The sequence below is a fragment of the Megalobrama amblycephala genome, linkage group LG17, assembly GCF_018812025.1.
Source record: "Megalobrama amblycephala isolate DHTTF-2021 linkage group LG17, ASM1881202v1, whole genome shotgun sequence".
Lineage (NCBI taxonomy): Eukaryota > Metazoa > Chordata > Actinopteri > Cypriniformes > Xenocyprididae > Megalobrama > Megalobrama amblycephala.
This window is the reverse complement of record NC_063060.1, coordinates 3319274-3344106: the sequence shown is the minus strand read 5'-3', so window position 1 is coordinate 3344106 and position 24833 is coordinate 3319274. Positions and strand designations below refer to the sequence as shown.

General features: G+C 40.7%; 1 long non-coding RNA gene and 1 pseudogene across 1 annotated transcript; both read left to right on the top strand.

Moving 5' to 3' along the window:
- Nucleotides 1-3805: 3805 nt before the first annotated feature.
- On the top strand, nucleotides 3806-13022 carry LOC125251515. The gene is made up of 4 exons (XR_007181019.1): nucleotides 3806-3933; nucleotides 12525-12550; nucleotides 12631-12731; nucleotides 12842-13022. It is a non-coding gene; the product is annotated as an uncharacterized LOC125251515 (long non-coding RNA).
- A 72-nt stretch (nucleotides 13023-13094) lies between these two features.
- On the top strand, nucleotides 13095-22240 carry LOC125251514 (annotated as a pseudogene).
- Nucleotides 22241-24833: the final 2593 nt, after the last annotated feature.

The following is a 24833-nucleotide window of genomic DNA, read 5'->3' as shown; positions in this document are numbered from 1 at the left end:
GAGACTCAGGCTGAGATCCATTTGCAAGCTTTATTACAAAAGTAAGCGTGGTCGTACAGGCAGGGTCTAAGCAGGGGCAAACAGGAACAGCAAGGGCTAGGCAGAATCGTTGTCAGGGTACAGGCAGTAGATCGAGGCAGGCAGATATCATTCACAGACCAGGAAACAATAAACAGTCCAGAGGTATGCAGCAAGGAATCATAAACGGGTAACCAGACAGGATCAAGAACAGATAGGCAGACAGGATACAGGGAAACGCTCAGAAATGTTACACAAGTGAAAACAAGACTTCGCCATCAGGTGATGAGTGTGTGAGTCTGTTATAGTCCAGGTAATGCATGGCAGCTGGGTGTGGTGATTAGTGTGGAGTGATTGTGAAGTGAGTGCAGGTGATGAGCAATGGAGGATCATGGGAAATGTAGTCCGGGATGTGACAGGAACAGACGTGATCGTGACAGTTACGTAAAGCACCATCACTTCGAAGGAATTATATTTGAAAGACTTTTGACTAATACTGTAAATATTACTATAAATTACAGCAACACCTCCCCCTTTGCCTTTCTGTCGAGGATTGTGTCGATAATCATAACCTTGAGGACTAGATTCATTTAAAGTAATGTAATCGTCCGGTTTTAGCCAGGTTTCTGTCAAACACAGCACATCTAGATTATTGTCTGTGATAATATCATTTACAATAAGTGCTTTTGAAGAAAGTGATCTAATATTTAACAATCCAAGCTTTATCATTTGTTTATCATTATTATCTCGATTTTTTATTTGTTGAACATCAATTAAATTTTTTCCATTAAATGGGTTTGGAAGTTTTTTGTTTTTATTGATTCGGGGTACAGACACAGTCTCTATGTGATAATATCTAGGTGTAAGAGTTTCTATGTGTTGGGATTTATCTGACTTCTGTAACGTGAGGCAGCTAGCAGACGGTCGGTTTAGCCAGTCTGTCTGCTTCCTGACCTGGGCCGTAGTTTGTCATGTTTCAGCTCTAAGACTATGTGCCATATTACTAGAGAGAAGAGCAGCACCATCCCGGGAGGGATGAATACCATCTCTTTTCAACAGGTCAGGTCTGCCCCAAAAACTTTTCCAATTATCTATGAAACCTATATTATTCTGCAGACACCACTTAGACAGCCAGCCATTGAGTGATGATAATCTGCTAACTATCTCATCACTCCTACGAACAGGAAGGGGACCAGAGCAAATTACTTCTCCTGACATTGTACTTGCGAGTTCACACACCTCTTTAATGTTAATTTTAGTGATCTCCGACTGGCAAAGTCGAACATCATTTGTGCCGACGTGAATAATAATTTTGGAGTATTTACGATTAGCATTAGCCAGCACTTTTAAATTTGCTTTGATGTCAGGTGCTCTGGCTCCCGGCAAACATGTGACTATGGTGGCTGGTGTCTCTATTTTCACGTTCCGTGTAATAGAATCACCAATTACTAGGGCACTTTCAACAGGATTCTCAGTGGGTGCGTCACTGAGTGGGGAGAACCTGTTTGATGTTCTTATTGGAACGGAAGAGTGTAAATCCCTCATCGCTGACAGAGAGGGCTATGCTAAACATGTGACAGATGGAACACGATGTAACACTGGGAAAGGATGACATAACTCACCGTGTTTGTAGACTGATCCGAGTTGCCACAGCTGTTTGATGAACGCGTTGGAAGAGGAACAAGGCCAAATTCAATATACAACTTATTGATGATGCATACTATGTATACAGGCGGGCAAGCAGATGAGCCTAGAACACACAGAGCACACAGTTTGTCATTAGGCATTGCATTTATGTTCTAGGCTTATCTGCTCACCTGTATATAGTATGCAACATCAATAAGCTGTATAAATAATTTGATCTTTTAATTCTACTATTTTATTACTTTAAGGTATTTATAGTGAATACTCCACAGTTTAGTGATTGAAATACTGCTGCAAGTGCTGTATATGGATCACAAGTGCCCAAAACGTGCATTTTACTTTCATATTGTGTTTACCTTTTTTTTGAGACGCAATGTAATATTTGTTGTTAACAGGCCTGTCCTGCAGTTCTGTGGATGTTTTGTCCTCCAGGTCTCTGCTCCAGTCGCCTGACTGAAAGTAAGAAAATAGCCTGTCGAGTAAAGAAATAAAAGAAAATCAATATAAGAATATTTGTTTTATTTCATCCCTAGCAAAGATTTACATGCATAACATACACTATCATTCATAAGTTTGGATCTGTAAGATTTATTTTTTTAACGTTATTTTTTTAATGTTTTTGACATTGACATTTCACATTCACCTACTTTCCAAGGGTACATTCATTGTATTTTATCAAAAATAAAATATAAACAGTAATATTTCAATTATTATCATTTAAAGTCTAGTATTACAATTTTTAATTTATTGCTGTGATCAAAGCTGAATTTTCAGCATCATTATTCCAGTCTTCAGTGTCACATGATCCTTCAGAAATCATTCTAATATGATGATTTGCTGCTCAAGAAACATTTATGATTATTATCAATGTTAAAAACAGTTGTGTTGCTTCATATTTACGTGGATTACATATCTTAACTGTCATATTTGATCAATTTAATGTGTCCCTCCTTGGAATAGTGTATTTATTAATGTACATTACATATAAATTCATGCATTGATTCATTAAAAAATAATCTTACTGACCCCAAGCTTTTGATGGGTAATGTGACATGCTACACTAAAGAACAGCTTCTGTAGTAATAAACAAGGTCAACAATACCGTGTTTCTCGATGGCAGCACACATTTCCGCACGCGATCAGCTGATCTGGTGATCAAAATAAAAGCTCAAGGATTCATCTTTTAAAAAGAAATTAGTACAAAAGTGTTGTCATTTCCCTATACTGTTGTGTAAAGTTAGTAACTAATAAAAATTGTCATTTATTTTAGAGTGCTTTTGTTACAATATATGGAAATTACTGTCATGAATAATTATATAATAATAAAACATTATTATATTATTATTTTATTAATAATTGTTTGGCATCCTAAAACACAATGTAGACTGAGACTTTATATCACAACTATAAAGATGTTTGAGCCCTCTTTAATGTCCAGGTACGAGTCAATGCTGTTTCTTTGTTCAATCTGCATACTGTATGGGCTTAAGCTCTTAAGTTTTGAGCTCTCAAAGTGCACCAGATTGATGCATTTAACCTTAAAATGTACAAAATTTTCTTACGGGGGGGCATGCCCCTGGACCTCCCTAGAGGAGGTACACCCAACAAACTATAACAGTGCCAAATAATGTACATTTTCTGAACAACAATACTACAACAAAAGCTCCTTTCATGTCAGTAAAGCTGTTAACAGAAAATTAAAATGTCTTTGGACAAATATTGACTTGGGCTAAGCCCTGGATGTTTACACTGTCTGGCTCCACCCCTGCAAATATGTATGTATCATATTTTAAAAACCAATAAATGAACAGCCTTGTTTTGGACAAGACAGATAAATGTGCAAAAAAAAAAAAAAAAAGAAAAGATAATTTGTGTAACATTTTTGTACTTTGCACAGACGCTCTGATGAAAATAGTTCCCCAGTTGAGTAGTTTTACAGGAACTGAATGATTTGGCAAAATCAGAGAGATTAAACTGTATATGTTTCCCACAACATGGACATGAATGATTATTCATTTGACACACACCTACCAGCCAAATAAATCTATCAAACAAAAGGTGCTTAGTAAACCTCCGTCTGCGTGTGTCATGTGATGTGATGTGATGAAACGGTGGGATGGACGGTCCACTCCCACGTTTAGAGGTGGATACAGTGTTGGTATAAATAGCCGGATCATTTTATCACTGATCATATCGTCAGTTTTAGTGAACTGACTCTCAGGTTGGGAACAATGTTTGCAAAAGGAGTCATCATCCTTCTCTGCGTCCTAGGTGAGTAATGTAATGATTTCATTCACAAAAACAACTGATATTAGGATGTTGCTAATTTGTCACATGAGGATCTGCAACATATATTGATACTCTGCAACAGTCTAATTTGGTTCATAATGAAGAGTTTCATTGTTTCAGTAATTCACATTCAAGTTCTGTTTTTGTCCAGCAAAACAACATTAAACCTCATTGATTTTCATTGTATGGGCAAAACCAGGGCCGGCGCTACCTATAGGCAGAGCAGGCAGTTGCCTAGGGCCTCGGGCACGGAGGAGGGGCCTCCTGCCTCCACTGCCGTGACATCCCCCTAGCAAAATACTAGGCTCTTTTTCCATTGGATATAAATGAATTCACAGTGACTCTCACCTCAGTGACTCTTAGTTCCCTTTCAGTCGGTCACGTTCGACGTACGTCAGTAGTGACCGACGAATTGGGATATCGCTTAGAGAGCCCTATCAGCTTTCGTGTAAACTAAAACAAGCCAATGGAATTGGTGTGCGATATTTGCATAATGCGCACCGCCCCCGACAGGTGTATATAAATAGGAAGCAGATGCAATCGCACTCTGTCTTTCGCTTCGGAGCCATTCAGTGGTGTCCTGTTTAAGAAGACTGTTTGTGTGAACTAAACTGCCTCGAAGAGGATTCACAGCAAGCCGTGTGTGCCGGTGTAACGGTGCTACAGCGAGGTCGCGAGCTCCCGAGGATCCGAGCTATAGCTCTCAACTGCTGTTTTCACAGCACACGCCTAGAGTGAAAGTGTGTGTGTTGCGATTTGGGCCGGTTCCTCTGTGTGTCCAGGGAGTGGTGTACCTGGCACATCGCGTCACTCCCTGTGTGCTTCGGCACGAGCGAGTTGACTGTTTTCCCCTTCTAAAAGAGCTTTACAGACGAACCCTGACAGTATGTCATTTCGTCTGTGCGTTAATGGGTGCGGTCGTTCCCTGGTCCCTGCTGATGGGCACAATCGTTGCATCTCGTGTTTGGGCATTCAGCACGCTGAAGCAGCTTTTGTGAATGGTTCATGTTCCCATTGCGGGAACATGACTATCGCGGTGCTGAGGTCGAGACTCTCCTTTCTGAAGTCTCAGGAAGCGGGGGCCCCCTCCCCTGTGCCCCGTTCGACCGTTTTTTCCGGCCCGGGCCGGAATGACGGTTCGGCGGTGTATAGGAAGGGTGACCTGAGGCTTACGGTCAGGGCTTCCCCGCCGAGCGGAAACGCTCCTCGGGCCCCTGCCGCCTCATCAGCACCGCAACCCATCGTGCCACCGTTGGTTTCCGCTGGGCCCTCTACGGACTGTCCAGCCGTTACCTTTGGTGTGCCGGCGGCGGATCGGATGTCGACTGCTGCATCGGAAGGTGAGCCTGAGTCCTCGGGGGATGAAGATCCGGACGCGCTGCCGCCCGGACGGTAGCGTGGCCCGAGTCGGATCCCGAGCTCACGGCTGTGCTCTCCCGGGCCGCCTTGTGCGTCGGGCTTGAGTGGAACCCTCCACCCTGTCCCGGCCCATCTCGGTTGGACGATTGGTACTTGGGGGGGGTCGCGCTGGTCAAATCCAGCGTCCCGCCCCAATGCCTTTCTTCCCGGAAGTACACGATGAGGTGACCAGGTCTTGGCAAGCTCCGTATGGGGCTCGTACAGGGCCTGGTCCCTCGTCCGCCTTCACCTCCCTGGACGGCGGGGAAGCCAGGGGGTACGCGAAGCTCCCGCCAGTCGAGCGGTCTGTTGCGATGCAGTTGTGTCCAACGGCCGCTGGCGGGCGCGGTGAGCCGCGTCTCCCGTCCCAGGCCTGTGAATTCTCAGCCGGTCTGACTGAGAAAGCTTACAGTGCCTGTGGGCAGGCTGCCTCTGCCCTGCACGCGATGGCCCTTTTGCAGGTCTATCAGGCAAAAGCGCTGTCGCAGATGCCCCAGGAAGGTCCTGACCAACAGCTGCTTGGGGAGCTGCGCGCTGCCACTGACCTTGCCCTCCGGGCAACGAGGGTGACAGCGCGTTCTGTTGGCCAGGCGATGTCTACTCTGGTAGTCCAGCAACGCCACCTCTGGCTGACCTTGGCAGACATGAGGGAGACCGACAAACATCGGTTCCTGGATTCCCCCGTGTCTCCGGTCGGCCTTTTCGGCGACGCGGTGGAGAGCTGTGCCCAACAGTTCTCCGCTGCACAGAAGCAGGCTGAGGCTATCAGACATGTCATGCCACGGCGGTCCGCTGCTGCCTCCACCCAGCCGCCCGTGGCTCAGCCTCAGCCCGCTCGTCGCCGAGGGCGCCCGCCTGCGTCTTCCTCCGCCCCTGCTAAGTCGGCAAAGCAGCAGCCTACACCAGCCAAACAGCAGGGTGCCGGTCGCGGACGTGGTGCCCAGCCCGTCTCTGCCAAGCCAGGTGGCAAGCGGTCGGGGAAAACTCGGCCCTGAGACGGGCGACCTGGAGCGGAAGGTTCCTGCCCTTCGGGAGAGTATTCCATCTGCTCTCCCACCCCCGGAGGAGGGCCGGGGGATTTTGTGGCGTCTGTCCATCTACCGCCGCTGGCTCTCCGGAGTCCAGCGGTACCCACTTTGCCACAAAAAGAGCAGTTTCCTCAAACTCCAGGTCACAAGAGGGCGCGTTTGCCAGTGTGCCAGGCCCCGCCTCGCCACTCGCAACCCCCTCCCATTTCGCCAGTAGGCGACAGTGTGGTGGCGCAGACCGCGTCCCGTGCGCCGTCTCCCATTCGCACTGCTGCCTCGCAGAGTCCGACCTCACTCCGGGCCGCTCCCATGCCGTCCGAGTCGGGTCCCTCTCTGCCTTGCTGCCCCATCCCCGGTGCGTCTGTGGTGCCTTTGGTCCCGCTGGCTCGGAGTCTGGAGGCGTGGAGCACGCTTCCCAGCCCGTCCCGCTGGCTCATTCGCACTATCAGACTCGGCTATGCGATTCAGTTCGCCCGGCGTCCCCCGGTTTTCAGGGGTGTCCACTTCACTCAGGTGTCGTTGGACAGTGCACCTGTTCTCCGGGCGGAGATTGCTGTCCTCCTGGCGAAGGATGCAATCGAGCCGGTCCCTCCAGCCGATATGAAGTCGGGGTTCTACAGCCCCTACTTCATTGTACCAAAGAAGGGTGGTGGGCTACGGCCAATCCTGGATCTGCGCGTCCTGAACCGGTATCTTCACAAGATGCCGTTCAAGATGCTCACGCAGAAACGCATTTTCGAATGCGTCCGTCCCCGGGATTGGTTTGCAGCAATAGACCTGAAGGACGCGTACTTTCATGTCTCGATTCTGCCTCGACACAGACCCTTCCTCCGGTTTGCGTTCGAGGGTCGGGCATATCAGTACAAAGTCCTACCCTTCGGGCTGGCCCTGTCACCCCGCGTCTTTACGAAGGTTGCGGAGGCGGCCATTGTTCCCCTCAAGGAACAGGGCGTTCGTATTCTCAACTATCTCGACGACTGGCTGATCCTGGCCAGCTCGCGAGAGCAGTTGTGCGAACACAGGGACATGGTTTTAGCTCACCTCAGCCGGTTGGGTCTTCGGGTCAACTGGGACAAGTGCAAACTCGCCCCCGGGCAGAGGATCTCTTATCTCGGTCTCGAGCTAGACTCGGTTGCACGGACTGCGCGTCTCACCGAGGCGCGTGTCCAGTCGGTGTTGAACTGCCTGAGTTCGCTCAAGCGCAGGACAGCGGTTCCACTGAAAGATTTTCAGAGGCTCCTGGGGCATATGGCATCTGCAGCCGCGGTCACGCCGCTCGGATTGCTTCATATGAGACCGCTTCAACACTGGCTCCGCGGCCGGGTCCCGAGATGGGCGTGGCAGTGCGGCACGCTCCGTGTCCCCGTGACACCGAGCTGCCGTCGCACCCTTGTCCGGTGGTCGGACCCTTCGTTCCTGCGGGCCGGAGTACCCCTCGAACAAGTGTCCAGGCACGCTGTGGTCTCCACAGATGCCTCTGCCACGGGATGGGGGGCCACGTACAACGGGCATGCAGTGGCAGGTCTTTGGACGGGGCCTCAGCTGCATTGGCATATCAATTGCCTCGAGTTGCTAGCGGTACGTCTTGCGCTGGCCCGCTTCAGGAAGCTGTTGTCAGGCAAGCACGTTCTAGTCCGCTCAGACAGCACTGCGGCCGTTGCGTACATCAACCGTCAAGGTGGTCTACGCTCCCGTCGCATGTCGAGGTTCTGAGTGATCTCCCGCAAGCGGTTGTAGACACCATCACTTCCGCTAGAGCTCCTTCCACTAGGAGTCTCTATGCGTTGAAGTGGAACCTGTTCGTCGAATGGTGCGCCTCTCGCCGAGAGGACCCCCGATCATGTTCGGTCGGATCCGTGCTTTCCTTCCTGCAAGAAGGGTTGGAGCGAAGGCTGTCTCCCTCCACCCTGAAGGTGTATGTTGCCGCTATCGCCGCACATCACCACGCAGTTGAGGGTAAGTCCCTGGGGAAACACGATCTGATCGTCAGATTCCTGAGGGGAGCGAGGAGATTAAATCCTCCTCGCCCTTCCTCCGTACCCTCTTGGGATTTGACCCTGGTTCTCACAGCTCTCCGGGGTCATCCCTTTGAGCCTTTGCAATCAGTCGACCTGAAACTATTGTCTCTTAAGACGGTTCTTCTGGTTGCATTGGCTTCCCTGAAGAGGGTAGGGGATCTGCATGCATTTTCGGTCGACGAAACGTGCCTAGAATTCGGGCCCGGTGATTCTCACGTCATCCTGAGACCCCGGCCTGGATACGTGCCCAAGGTTCCTACCACTCCCTTCAGAGATCAGGTAGTGAACCTGCAAGCGCTGCCCTCGGAGGAGGCAGACCCAGCCCTAGCTTTGCTCTGTCCCGTCCGCGCTCTGCGCGTTTACGTGGATAGAACGCGAAGCTTCAGGACCTCAGATCAGCTCTTCATCTGTTACGGAGGCCAGCAGAAGGGAAAGGCTGTCTCCAAGCAGAGGATGGCCCACTGGATAGTGGATGCCATCGCCTTGGCGTATGATTCCCAGGGCGTGCCTTGCCCGCTCGGGTTGAGAGCCCACTCCACCAGAGGGGTGGCCTCTTCCTGGGCGCTGGCTCATGGCGCCTCGCTGACAGATATCTGTAGAGCTGCGGGCTGGGCGACACCAAACACGTTCGCTAGGTTTTATAGCCTACGTGTAGAGCCGGTATCTTCACGTGTACTCGCATCCACTAGTCGGTAGACGTGTTGTACCCACTCTAAGTGTCGGCTTGCAATGCCATTCCCGCCACTGGCCGGATACGTGCATACTTCTCTCCAGTCGTGTTCCCCGCTTGGCGAACCCTGTCGAGCTCCTCCGCCTCCCCCTTCGGCTCGGACATTGCGGAGTGTCTGATGCCAGGCCTACATCCGTCGCTGACGCTGTCTGTTGGCTGGGGCCCATATGTCGTGACCCCTCTACGTGAGCGGTCCCATATGTGTATTTTCCACGGTTAAAACTCCCTACGGGCCGAGTCCGTGTCTTTCCCTTAGCAGAGCCAGCTCTGCTGTCACCTGTCAGATGAGTCTCCCCCTAACCAGGTGGAGCCATCCCAGGGACTCCATATGCGTACTGCCCCCCGGGCCAGTCCATATGTGTATTCCCACGTAAACTCCTCCCCCATTGGGTAGGTAGTGGTCTCCGCAGCGTCCCTTCGGGTTCGCTTCCCCAGTGTGTCTAGTTTACTTAGTGGGTAGTGGTTAGACAGCAGTAGGCTCTCTCGGTGTAAGCTCGCCCCCTTCACCGCCAGCCGGTGCTATGGGCGGCTGAGCTTGCGCTGGGCACTGGAAGGGGTTTCGTAACTGTGGCGCTTTAGTTGGGATCCCAATTCGTCGGTCACTACTGACGTACGTCGAACGTGACCGACTGAAAGGGAACGTCTCGGTTACGTATGTAACCCTCGTTCCCTGAAGGAGGGAACGGAGACGTACGTCCCGTCGCCACAGTTTCTGTACCCTCGCTGTAGCGCGGACACCAGTTGTCTCCTCAGCGAAAAACAGAGTGCGATTGCATCTGCTTCCTATTTATATACACCTGTCGGGGGCGGTGCGCATTATGCAAATATCGCACGCCAATTCCATTGGCTTGTTTTAGTTTACACGAAGCTGATAGGGCTCTCTAAGCGATATCCCAATTCGTCGGTCACTACTGACGTACGTCTCCGTTCCCTCCTTCAGGGAACGAGGGTTACATACGTAACCGAGACGTATTGAAACCAACTATTGTAACTGTATCAAAGTGGGTCCCACCTTCTAAATAGATGAAAAAAAAAAGTTATGAAAATGCAACTTTTCTGCAGCTGACTGGCTTTAATTCATTGAATTATGATTGCGCCGAAACGAACATCCTTCATGTGGTGCAAAGCGAAAGGCTAAACAGGCACTCAAAGAAGTGCAGTTCGCAGGTGTGCGAGTTGTCATAATCTCTTTTGGACTGATTGTAATGTATTCTAAAAATAAACGTGTTCTGTCGATCGGCGTTATTTCTGGATATATCATTTGCCGAGTTTAAAAGAACGCGAGCGCCGTCGACGCGTCCAGACACTTTAAATTTGTGCGTAATGAATGACATCGAGTCAGGAGCGGAATATATACTTAAGTAAAAGCAAAGTTCGTATTCAAAGTAAAAAAAAAAAAAGCTAGAGTATGCTATTAGAGCACTAGAGTAGGCTACTTTTTTAATGTTCGAAAACAGTATCTCAACTGTCTGTACCTTTTAAATTCTGCTGTTTACATTATACCGCAATGCTACATACTTTCAGTTTTCAAAACATAAATATTGTTGTTATATTTATTGAAAAATCAACGTACAATTTTATAAAGTAGGCCTAATTAAGTATTTATGCTTAAGTTTGTCGCTTTCACTTTTACGATATAGTTGATTTGTGTAGATTTGTGTAGGTTGTGTAGGTTTGTGAAAAAGTTCCATTACATTGTTTTAGAATGTTCTTCACACTAAGTAAAAAAAAAAAAAAAATGGTTCCACACTCTAAAAAAAATGCTGGGTTGAAAATGGACAAACCTAGTGGTTGGGTTAAATGTTTGCCCAAGGTGCTGGGCCGTTTTTTTTTTTTTTTTTTTTTTTTACCCAGCTGTTTAAAAATGACTATATGGCTGTCTTAAAATGAACCAAAAATAGGTCTGAAATTAAAAATCAGACATAATTACTAGAGGCAACAATAACAATCAAAAGGTGAACATTTATTAATAAGCAAAATGTTTATTGTTTAATTATTATTCATTAAACTTGTTAATAAATGTTCATTTATTAAACATATATTTTAATAAATGTTCATTTATTAAACATATAAATAACTGTTAATTTCCAGGATACTTTTTATACTAAACGAAATTCACTTTAAAGAAAATCTTTCTTCAAAAAATCCCTTAACAAACTTGAAACTAAATGTGCTTATTTAATGGCTAAAATACGTAGGCTACTACAGACTCTCTTTTTGTACAAATTGCAGCACATTCATTTAATTCTGAATTTTGCACATGTAAGTTGAAAGGCATTTGTTTGTGCATAGTAAAAAATATCTGTAACATTTATCAAGTACATAATTGTGCGTGCATTTATTAATTATTATCTTAATGAATAATACGACAAGGAAGAAGCATGTAAATTGCGTTGTTTGTCATAGGCGAGCAGCGTGCTGCATTTAGCTAATGCACGAGACAAAGCCAACACATATGTTGTCACTCCCCACGACTAGTTTAAAATGTTTCCATACCTCCGATTTTCCACCAAACTTGCTCAAAGTTAATTCTCCTGTTTTAATTTTTTCTTTGCTTCTTCAAGCTCCATGTTGCATTTAAGCTACTAAATAGTATGCTACAGCACGCACAGCAGGTGTGATGCGTCACGCGTGCGAGACTGCAAGTGCAAGTGGACGAGACGATGCCCATGACACGTGACGTGTTTTATCAAGGGCCCGACCCGGCCCGAGGACGGTGGCGTGAAATATCGGCCCGACCCGGCGGGTCGGGTCGGGTCCGGGCTCGGGCTCGGGCAGACAGAGAATCTAAGCTCTACATCACTGTGTAAAAACTCCCTTTTGGAACCTTTATTTTTAAGAGTGTATAGTGCCTATTTTAAGTATTGCATTGCAATACATATGATAATATAGTTTAAATTGGTTCAAAAGGAGGGAAAAATCCTGTCCAAAAAAATGATTAAGGCATGTGTTAGGCTACTGTAAATAAATTACTGAACAAATTACTACCAAAAAAAAAAAAAAAGAGATTACCTAAAAAATAAAACTATATTATATAGTAAATATATATATATATATATATATATATATATATATATATATATATATATATATATACAGCTATGGAAAAAATTAAGAGACCACTTAACATTGATTTCTGAACTTAGAGTGGTCTCTTAATTTTTTCCATAGCTGTATATATATTAGCTATATAAAAATATAAAAATGTTAATAACAGATGTCAAATAAAAAGGTAAGGAGTAATAATATTTGTTTTATTAGGAGGGGTGTGGAGCAGGGGGCCTCCAACATAAAGTTTGCCTAGGGCCTCCAAATGTCTAGAACCAGCCCTGGGCAAAACAACAAGTTAATGTGTTTCATGATAAACTTTAATCCTTGTTTTTCCTTCTTGACAAACAGTGGCCATTTCGGATGGATTAAGAGTGGTGAGTAAATAAAGACTGTAGAATTGCTTCCCTCCAGGTGCAAATAACTCAAGGTTTTTTTTTTCTTTTTATGTGACCAGCCTGATTGCAGGTTTACGATGTGCACAAGGTCACATCGTGCTGTGTGTGGAACCGATGGGGTAACATACGACAATGAATGCTCTCTGTGTGCTAAGATCCTGTAAGTTTAAAAATGCATGCATTTTCAAATAAAGTACTGTAGGTTTAAAAAAATGTTTAGAGTCTGTCACTTTTAACTTTAATCTTCAATTTAATCTCACTCTTTTTTAGGGCATCATTTACAAAAATCTTAATCCTGAAAGATGGCCGGTGTTAAATACACATCTGCAGGAGTGACACAGGAATGGCACCATAATTCAGCTTGACAGACCTTTAGTCAGCTACTCATGTCTCATTCATCATGACCTGAATGTGTAACGATTTAATCAATAAATAAATGTTGCATACTGAAGCTGTTCTCTTTAGTTCTGTTTTCTCTATCGATTCTTGGAAAGACAAAATTATAAAATAGGTGAAGATTTACTTTCCCAGGTGAAAAAAGTACACTTCTATAATGTAAAGTGCTCTATTTTTGCAGACTATTTCTTAATTCTTTTTTACTTAATATACTAAAAAAAATCTTCTTTAGTACTTCTTAAGATAATCTTAAGAACATGTGTGTACTCAGCTGCTATTTTGAGACACTATGGGTTCAAATGTACTATAAGTAAATAAATCCACAGAGACCAAAGACCTGAGATACACCTGACCTGAAAGAGAATGAGAGAGTGATGGCCACAGATGCAGTGCAGGAGCTCCGGCAGCAGTGCCTCAGCAGGGGTGCGGCAGGAATCAAGGGTCTGGGAAGGCAAGGGAAATATTCTAGACTTTTAAAAAATACACTATAAATACACTATAGTTCATTTATGGAAGTGAGGATAGCAAAATAAAGTAAACTGTGACATATTATATCCAAAAATTCTTCATACAGTGGACTACCAGTAAAATTTGGAACCAAAAATTATTCAGACACTTTGACCTGACCATGTTTTGCTTAAGTGTTATCTGACATAATTAAGATTAATATTTTCTGACACAGTTTAACTCTGAGATCTTGTCATATTTTATTACTATTTTTTAAACTATAGTGAATAAACTGTATTAATGAATTAAATGTTCAAGGTGTCTGAATAAATTTTGGTTTGACTGTATATTATATATATGAAGAGTTTGATTCCAAAACGCAATAACTCCATTTTGTTTAATTTGAATAAAAAGGTGTTTTCTTTACCAAGAAAGTGGCAAGATGAAAACCACTATTTTCTGTTTCAAACTTTCACATAACATCTTTTGGTTATAAAAAACATTAAAAAGTCAAATCTACATTTTGATTTTAAAAAGTTTATTATAAAAAAATATTTTTTTTTCAAAATGCAATTAATCCATCTATATAAAAGTTATTTTTCAAATTGAAAATACACAACAAAGTAAGTTGATTCACATATATGACAGAGTCTAAACTTTGCCAATATTTATCTTATATACAGACATTTTACTAAAAATATATTCAGCCGTCGCTCCCAAAATGAATTCAACGGGTTAATGTTAATTGTTAATGTTATAAATTATTTGTCATACCGATTAAAGAGTATCTTGCGTCACCACACGGTTAAAGAAACACATTTGCAGAGTACATTGGTATTAAAAACAGCTTTTTTTCAATGTTTACAGTGCGTGGAATGGTGTGCTGTGATTGGTTGAGCGGATATATCGTGTTCTGCAGAAAAAGGGGACTGGCGTTTGTCGCGTTTTGGAAAGAAAGGGAGAAAACATGACAGAATAACACGACGGATATCGCATTTTGCACAAAATTAATAAATGACTTTTCAATACCGACCAGATACAATACTGATTTTGGCGGAAACTCAATTTTTTTGAAAATGGTGTTTATCGTGTTTTGGAACCAAACTCTTCATATATACACTCACTACATTGCCAAAAGTTTTGGGACGCCTGCCTTTACGTGCACATGAACTTTAATGACATCCCATTCTTAATCTGTAGGGTTTAATATGGAGTTGTCCCACCCTTTGCAGCTATAACAGCCTCAACTCTTCTGGGAAGGCTTTCCACGAGGTTTAAGAGTGTTTTTTTTATCGGAATTTTTGACCATTCTTCTAGAAGCGCATATGTGAGGTCAGGCAGTGATGTTGGCGAGAAGGCCTGGCTCGCAGTCTCTGCTCTAATCCATCCCAAAGTCCCAATACTTTTGGCAATATAGTGTATATATTTTACACAGTGTGTGTGTGTGTGTGTGTATATATATATATATATATATATATATATATATATATATATACACACACACACACACACACTTACATGGCTTGAAATAAAATAAACTAAAATAACATTAAAAAAATTATTTTATTTCAGCTGGTTTAAGGCAATGTCTCATTTTCACTTAGTTTAACTTGATGTACTAAAATAAGACATTAAAACTGGAATAAAAATAAATAGAACCTATACAATTTTTTTTTACATAAACACAAAGTACAAATAAAAAATAATTCAAAATATTAATAAAAGCAATATTAGTATGATACTAAATTAACACTGATTTCAAAAAAATAAAGAATTTATGTTGTGCATAAAGTAAATGGAGGCTATTTGAAAATTAATCATCATGAAAATTAAACACAGTAACAATTCTCAATATTGTAATGTATCCAGATGCAGAAAAAGTTGTTTTGTAATTCTCATTATTCTTTGTGATTCTCATGAGTTTGTAAATTCTCATTATTGCAATATTATTTCTGTATTACAGTAAAAGTGGTGTGGTACAAAGATTTCTATTTAAGACAACATCAGTTATGATGCATAAATACAGTTTACAATGCAGCTTAAATAAAATATAATTGTAATATAATAATTAAAAATATAATAATGATTAAAATATGTTTAAGTTCAGCATTTAAACTACAAACATAAATGTTTTTCCCAGGACGTTTCGCATTATGGATGATGACGGCAGTAAATCTTTGGACTTCCAGGAGTTCCAGAAGGGGCTGGAGAACTACGGCGTGTCCGTGTACAGAAATGTTCCCCCATCTATTTTCAAAAACATATTTTTCATGCTAACTTTGATGCATCCCGCTTCATTCTGTGTCTGTGTGTCAGCCGCCCATGTCGAGCGCACGCAGTCAGGTGATCAGTCAGGCGTCCCAGAAGCTTGATAAGACAGGAGACAGTGTTGTGACCGTAGAAGATCTACAGGGTGTTTACAACAGTAAACATCACCCCAAACACAAGAGCGGAGAGTGGACAGAAGAACAAGTCTTCCGCTCGTTCCTGGACAGCTTCGACTCTCCGTACGACAAGGATGGAAATGTTCCTGCAATTTATTCCTGTGTTTACAGTCTAATGAGGGTCTGCAGATTAGATATTACTATCATCATCATCAAGAGTGTTCATTTTTGTCCACATATACACAATACCATAAGTATTATACATATTAACTGAAAAAGGTGTAGGCTTTTTCATAACCGTCGCTTCCACTTTAAATTTAATCTATGCAAAAAGATACAAAAACAAAAGTAACTAAAGACAAAACTGCTTAAGACTGACAATTAAAAATAGGGTGGTAAAAATATAATTAAAAATATACACTGACAATTAAAAATAGATAAAAAAGTCTGTTTCTGTCAACTTTTTATCTCATAATTATGAATTAGTATGTCATAATTTCATTTTTTTTTTTCAATTTTGATTGACTTTTTAAATCTTAATTTCCATTTTTTATGTCACAATTTAATTTTTTTAATCTCAATTTTTGTCATAATTTTGACTTCATCTCATGACTTGGTATGTCATAATTTATATTTTTTTGTCATAATTATGACTTTTAAAGTCACATTTTTTACATTTCAACATTTCATCATAATTGATTTAGTATTAAACCTGACTTACTTTCAAGACTTAATAGTTTTAAAACTTTTTATTGACTTACTTTTAAACCTTTTTTTTTTTTTTTGGCAAAGCGAACTATTTTTTCATCCCTTTGACAGCTATACATATGTTATAGGAGTATAGTTATTATACTATTATTGTGCAAGGAAATAATGTTTTTATGTCTTTTTTATGTTTCCATGAAGTCCACTCATGATGTCAGTCAAGTTTTCTTGCAGCAAAATTCAATTTTCCATGACCATGACTTGTTTCCACCACTGAATAAAACAATTTAAAAGATAATTCTGACTTTTTTTCTCAGAATTGCGAGATATAAATTCGTAATTGTGAGTTATAAAGTCAGAATTGCACGATATAAACTTGTAATTGCAAGTTATAAAGTGAGAATTGTGCAATATAAACTCGTAATTGTGAGTTCTAAAATCAGAATTGCGCAATAAACTCGTAATTGCGAGTTATAAAATCAGAATTGCACTATAAACTCGTAATTGCGAGTTATAAAATCAGAATGGCGCGATATAAACTTGTGCAAGTTATAAAGTCAGAATGGCGCAATATAAACTCGTGTGAGTTATAAAGTCAGAATTGCACGATGAAAACTCGTAATTGCGAATTCTAAAATCAGAATTGCGCGATAAACTCGTAATTGCGAGTTATAAAATCAGAATTGCTCAATATAAACTTGTACGTGCAAGTTATAAAATCAGAATTGCACGATATAAACTTAGAATTGCGAGTTATAAAATCAGAATTGCTCGATATAAACTTGTAATTGCGAGTTCTAAAATCAGAATTGCACGATATAAACTCGTAATTGTGAGTTATAAAATCAGAATTGCGCGATATAAACTTGTGATTGCGAGCTATAAAATCAGAATTGCTCGATATAAACTCGTAATTGTGAGTTATAAAATCAGAATTGCTCGATATAAACTTGTAATTGCGAGTTCTAAAATCAGAATTGCAACATATAAACTTGTGATTGCGAGTTATAAAATCAGAATTGCACGAAATAAACTTAGAATATTGAGTTATAAAATCAGAATTGCTCGATATAAACGTGATTGCGAGCTATAAAATCAGAATTGCTCGATATAAACTCGTAATTGCGAGTTCTAAAATCAGAATTGCGCGATATAAACTTGTGATTGCGAGTTATAAAATCAGAATTGCTCGATATAAACTTGTAATTGCGAGTTATAAAATCAGAATTGCAAGATATAAACTTAGAATTGCGAGTTATAAAATCAGAATTGCACGAAATAAACTCGTAATTGCGAGTTATAAAATCAGAATTGTGAGATATTAACTTGTAATTGTGAGTTATAAAATCAGAATTGCAAGATATAAACTCGTAATTGCGAGTTCTAAAATCAGAATTGCAAGATATAAACTTAGAATTGCGAGTTATAAAATCGGAATTGCACGAAATAAACTTAGAATTGCGAGTTATAAAATCAGAATTGCACGAAATAAACTTAGAATTGTGAGTTCTAAAATCAGAAATGCTCGATATAAACTTGTGATTGCGAGTTATAAAATCAGAATTGCTCGATATAAACTCGTAATTGCGAGTTCTAAAATCAGAATTGCGCGATATAAACTTGTGATTGCGAGCTATAAAATCAGAATTGCTCGATATAAACTCGTAATTGCGAGTTCTAAAATCAGAATTGCGCGATATAAACTTGTGATTGCGAGTTATAAAATCAGAATTGCTCGATATAAACTCGTAATTGCGAGTTATAAAATCAGAATTGCACGAAATAAACTTAGAATATTGAGTTATAAAATCAGAATTGCTCGATATAAACGTGATTGCGAGCTATAAAATCAGAATTGCTCGATATAAACTCGTAATTGCGAGTTCTAAAATCAGAATTGCGCGATATAAAGTTGTGATTGCGAGTTATAAAATCAGAATTGCTCGATATAAACTCGTAATTGCGAGTTATAAAATCAGAATTGCAAGATATAAACTTAGAATTGCGAGTTATAAAATCAGAATTGCACGAAATAAACTCGTAATTGCGAGTTATAAAATCAGAATTGCAAGATATAAACTTAGAATTGCGAGTTATAAAATCAGAATTGCTCGATATAAACTCGTAATTGCGAGTTATAAAATCAGAATTGCAAGATATAAACTTAGAATTGCGAGTTATAAAATCAGAATTGCACGAAATAAACTTGTGATTGCGAGCTATAAAATCAGAATTGCTCGATATAAACTCGTAATTGCGAGTTCTAAAATCAGAATTGCATGAAATAAACTTGTGATTGCGAGCTATAAAATCAGAATTGCTCGATATAAACTCGTAATTGCGAGTTCTAAAATCAGAATTGCGCGATATAAACTTGTGATTGCGAGTTATAAAATCAGAATTGCTCGATATAAACTCGTAATTGCGAGTTATAAAATCAGAATTGCAAGATATAAACTTAGAATTGCGAGTTATAAAATCAGAATTGCACGAAATAAACTTAGAATTGCGAGTTTTAAAATCAGAATTGCACGAAATAAACTTAGAATTGTGAGTTCTAAAATCAGAAATGCTCGATATAAACTTGTGATTGCGAGCTATAAAATCAGAATTGCTCGATATAAACTCGTAATTGCGAGTTCTAAAATCAGAATTGCGCGATATAAAGTTGTGATTGCGAGCTATAAAATCAGAATTGCTCGATATAAACTCGTAATTGCGAGTTCTAAAATCAGAATTGCGCGATATAAAGTTGTGATTGCGAGCTATAAAATCAGAATTGCTCGATATAAACTCGTAATTGCGAGTTCTAAAATCAGAATTGCGCGATATAAACTTGTGATTGCGAGTTATAAAATCAGAATTGCTCGATATAAACTCGTAATTGTGAGTTCTAAAATCAGAATTGCACGATATAAACTCGTAATTGCGAGTTCTAAAATCAGAATTGCGCGATATAAACTTGTGATTGCGAGTTATAAAATCAGAATTGCTCGATATAAACTCGTAAATTGCGAGTTATAAAATCAGAATTGCAAGATATAAACTTAGAATTGCGAGTTATAAAATCAGAATTGCTCGATATAAACTCGTAATTGCGAGTTATAAAATCAGAATTGCAAGATATAAACTTAGAATTGCGAGTTATAAAATCAGAATTGCATGAAATAATTTTAGAATTGCGAGTTATAAAATCAGAATTGCACAATACACTGCGTTCCAAATTATTATGCAAGTGAAATATCAGTAAGATTTCTGTACAATAAACATTCCGATTTTAGTTTTTCTAAGAAAATGTTTGTTCGTTTATTTATCCATGTCTTTTTAGATAACTGGTATCAATCTCAGAAAAAAATAATTTGCCAGATCTATGGAAACCCTACTTAGAGGTTGTTCCACATTATTAAGCAAGTCACAGTTCTCATGCAATATGGGGAGGAAGAAAGATCTTTTTGAAGATGAAAAGCATGAAATGGTGCAATGTTGTGCAAAAGGCATGAAAACAACTAATATTGTGTGAAACTGAATGGAGATTATCGAATTATCATAAGATTTGTGAGTGATTTAGAGCACAGCAGAACTCGGTCAGATAAAGGCTTATTGGGGAAGTTCCTGTCAAAAAAAAATAATTGTATTAAAAGGACAGCTATAAAAAAGCCAGTGTTGAGCAGCAAACAGGTATTTGAAGCTGCTGGTGTCTCTGGAGTCTCAAGAAGCTCTCCATGCAGGCTGACAGTTGTGCGTAAAGATGCATTTCAGCCACTCCAAAACAAACCTCACAAAGAGAAATGTTTACAGTGGGTTTAGAAATACATGAAGACTCATTTTTAAATAGCTTTATTCACTGACTAATGCCGTACTACAATGGATGGTCTAAACAGATGGATTTCTGGATGGTTGGTGAATGGCCACCACGTTCCAACAAGACTGCGACGTCAGCAAGGAGCTGGTGGGTGATGATTTGGGCTGGAATACTGGGAAGTGAGATGCAGGGTATTAAAATGACTTTTGCAAGATATGTAAAGTTCATAACTGGCCATTTTCAGTTATGGTATAAAAAGGAGGATAGTGCCTTCTGAAATACAATGGACTATGCACTATCCCATGCTGCAAAAAAACACCACAGCAATAAAACTGTTTGAAAATGTATTTCTACACCCACTGTAAATGCTTCTCTTTGTTAGGTTTGGTTAGTGGTGTCTAAAATGCATCTTTACGCACAACTGCCAGCCTGCATGGTGAGGTTCTCAAGACTCCAGAGACACCAGCAGCTTCAAATACCTGTTTGCTGCTCAACACTGGCTTTTTTTTATAGCTGCCCTTTTAATACAATTAATTTTTTTGACAGGAACTTTCCTCAATAAGCCTTTATCTGACCGAGTTCTGCTGTGCTCTAAATCACTCACAAATCTTATGATAATTCGATAATCCTTATTCAGTTTCACACAATATTAGTTGTTTTCATGCCTTTTGCACAACATTGCACCATTTCATGCTTTTCATCTTCAGATAGATCTTTCTTCCTCTCCATATTGCATGAGAACTGTGACTTGCTTAATAATGTGGAACAACCTCTAAGTAGGGTTTCCATAGATCTGGCAAATTAATTTGTCTGAGATTGATACCAGTTATCTAAAAAGACATGGATAAATAAACGAACAAACATTTTCTTAGAAAAACTAAAATCTGAATGTTTATTGTACTGAAATCTTACTGATATTTCACTTGCATAATAATTTGGAACGCAGTGTATAAACTTAGAATTGTGAGTTCTAAAATCAGAATTGCGAGATAAACTCATAATTGTGAGTTATGAAGTCAGAATTGCACAATATAAACTCGTGCGAGTTATAGTCAGAATTGCGTGATGTAAACTCTGTAAATTCTGACATTTTTTCTCACAGTTGTTTATATCACACAATTCTGAGAAAAAGTCAGAAGAAATCATTGCAGTATTGCTGAATATTAAGTATTCCCAACTAAGCAAGCCAAAGGCAACAGTATATATTCCATACATATTTCCCTCTGTACGCTGTAAAAAAAGATGATTGGAGTAGCCTATGTTTTACAAGAAAATACTAGACTATTTCATGATTTTCTACTTGCAAATTTCACGTCTAATTCAATGTGTTAGGCTACTTGCCATTTCTTTATAATTGTTTGTTACATTTACTAGCAATGTCTGAGTGACAACTGTTTCTACACCAGAGTTTTTAATGTATATTCATGTTTCTTATGCTGCGTTCACGCCATGTCGTAATTAACGTAATTTCGAGATGTCAACTCGTGGCTTTTCACGTCAACGGCAAAATGAATTAGCAGCGGTCACATGGTACAAGTAGGAGTACTAGGAACTCCCAGACGTTTCCCAGTTTACAAGCTTTAATTACGAGTTCTACAAGGACGTGAACGCTTTTTACAAGTTGTAATCTCGTAATTACGACATGGCGTGAACGCACCTTTATTTCTTCCTGTGACAGGTGACGCTGGAGGAGTTTGTGAACTATTACAGCGGGGTCAGTGCTTCTATTGACAGCGACGAGTATTTCATCACCATGATGAAGAACGCATGGAAGCTGTAGTCATCATCGGACATGTTCGCTCAGAAATCCCGTTTCAATCTATAGTCTTTGGTTTCAATGCGTTCTATTTGTCATTAGAAATAACAGTGAAATGCTGCAGACTGTAAAATATTTACTTGTAGAAATCATGTCTAATTAAAGGTATTTGATTGCTACATCTTGCCTTAATTTTTCACACATTGCTGGTTCCCAGAAGACAAAATGAACGCACAGTCTCACAGATCCGATTCTGCTTGACCACTGACCAGGTCGCGAAAGTAAATGGCGTGACAGCCGAGGGGCGGCGCTAGGGGTGGGCTAAGGGGGCTAGAGCCCCGAATGTTTTCCCAAAAGCCCCGAATCTTTCAGATTTGAGGTTTCTTAACAGTGCTCTCAAAATATCATTTTTCTAAACGTATCTCTCTATTAAAATATGTTAAACAATTCAATATCGCTTTTCTACAGTATTCATCATAGGCATCCATACACTGGCAGCGCTTTCTCTCTCTTCTCTCCAACAGCGCGTTCACGCACACCGCAGCTGAACACAGACACGCCTCCTGTCACTCACTCAGAGCAGAGGCAGGCCTCGAGACTCTCGTTCGGTCCGGTTGAAGGGTTTTTGTTATGATATGAACAGCTGATATGACAACTTTAGCACCATTGTCAGCTTAACATTCATTCAGTGTTTTCCAATGACCCTGTGCCGCCGCCACCGTTTCATCATAAACCGAAAATTTAAAACATACAAAGCTTAAATGGTCTCTAAGTTGTATTTTACCAACGAACTGAAATCGAAACCGTGATATGACTTTGTGCCTTTATAAAACAGCAAAATACAGTGATTAAGTATTAAAATTTTATTAATAATTGTCTGGCATCCTAAAACACAATGTAGACTGAGACTTTATGTCACAACTATAAAGATGTTTGAGCCCTCTTTAATGTCCAGGTACAAATCAATGCTGTTTCTTTGTTCAATTTGCATACTGTGGGCTTAAGCTCTTAAGTTTTGAGCTCTCAAAGTGCACCAGATTGATGCATTTAACCTTAAAATGTACAAAATTTTCTTAAGGGGGGGAATGCCCCCAGACCCCCTAGAGGAGGTACACCCAACAAACTTTTACAAATTACAGTGCCAAATAATGTACATTTTCTCAACAACAATACTACAACAAAAGCTCCTTTCATGTCAGTAAAGCTGTTAACATAAAATTAAAATGTCTTTGGACAAATATTGATTTGGGCTAAGCCCTGGATGTTTACACTGTATGGCTCCGCCCTGTATACAGTATGCAAATTAAAATATGTTAAAGACAAGAGAGAGAAAGCGCTGCCGGTGTATGGATGCCTATAATGAATACTGGCGAAAAGTGATATTGAACTGTTTAACATATTTTAATAGAGAGATATGTTTACAAAAATGATATTTTGAGAGCACTGTTAAGAAACCTCAAACCTGAAAGGGGCTCCAGCCCCCTTAGCCCACCCCTAGCGTCGCCCCTGGCTTACAGTAAGTGATAACTCGTGTATTTGAATCACATCACATCCACGCCATCTGAAATATCTCAACCTCTTACAAGACAACTGGAAACTTTATAAAATCAACATAGTTTAACAGTAGTGTATCTGAAACATCTAAAATATCTCTAAAACAGCTGCGCTCTGACTAACAGGGTCTCTCCAGTGTTCACTGAAGTTCACTTCATTTGACAAAATGAGTTCATCTGAACACCCTGAAAAGTCATCAAACACAGTCGTGCATGGGTGATTTCTTAGGTTTGATAATATAAAATACCTCTGTAAACCAATATAATATAAAGTATTGTTAAATTTATACATTTATAGTAATTACTATAGTAACTACATGTAATGTGTAACAAGGACACTGTAAATTGAAGTGTTACACACACTTTGAACAGCCGCATATAAACCTGCGGTCAGTTCACTAAAACTGACGATATGATCAGTGATAAAATGATCCGGCTATTTATAGCAACACTGTATCCACCTCTAAACATGGGAGTGAACCGTCCATCCCACCGTTTCATCACATCACATCACATGACACACACAGATGGAGGTTTACTAAGCACCTTTAGTTTGATAGATTTATTTGGCTGGTAGGTGTGTGTCAGTGGCGGCTACTGGTCTGTCAGAGAGGGGAAGCTCATTTTCGGCCTAAAAATCATAAAATTGTCTATTTATTTAAAAGTAAATTCTGCCCTACGTTCCTTTTCAAGAAAATGGTCTGTGACCCTGTCGTACCAACTAGGAGTCTTTTCAAGTGACTTGACCAGTGTCCTCTCAATGGCCAGCAGAGCTAGGCTGCTTAATGAATGAATGAATGAATGAATGAATGAATGAAGGAATGAATGAATGAATGGACGATCTAAAAAAAAAATATTAAACTCTGTAAAACTGAAACAAGGAATGTGGTGTATAATTGTGTGAAATGTATGATGAAAATCAAGCAATTTCGCCAAGCAAATATCAAAGAAATAGGTTGCAGCAGTTTTTATTTCGACTGAACTTGAGAAATCCGCGATGGGACTGAGCGCGAATAGCTTCAGTGATTCCTTATAGTACAGAATCGCTGTCAGTCAAAAGGAGATGCAGTCTTTCGACAGACCCTCCAATCATCACGCAGAAGCTCGGAGTCCGGGCCAGCCCACTCCCCATTCACCCCCAGAGTCAAGTATAGGTCTCTGCGGAACAAAAGAAGGGCGTCTCCCAATTTTGGGGTGTTTTCTAACTGAGAGAGGTGTT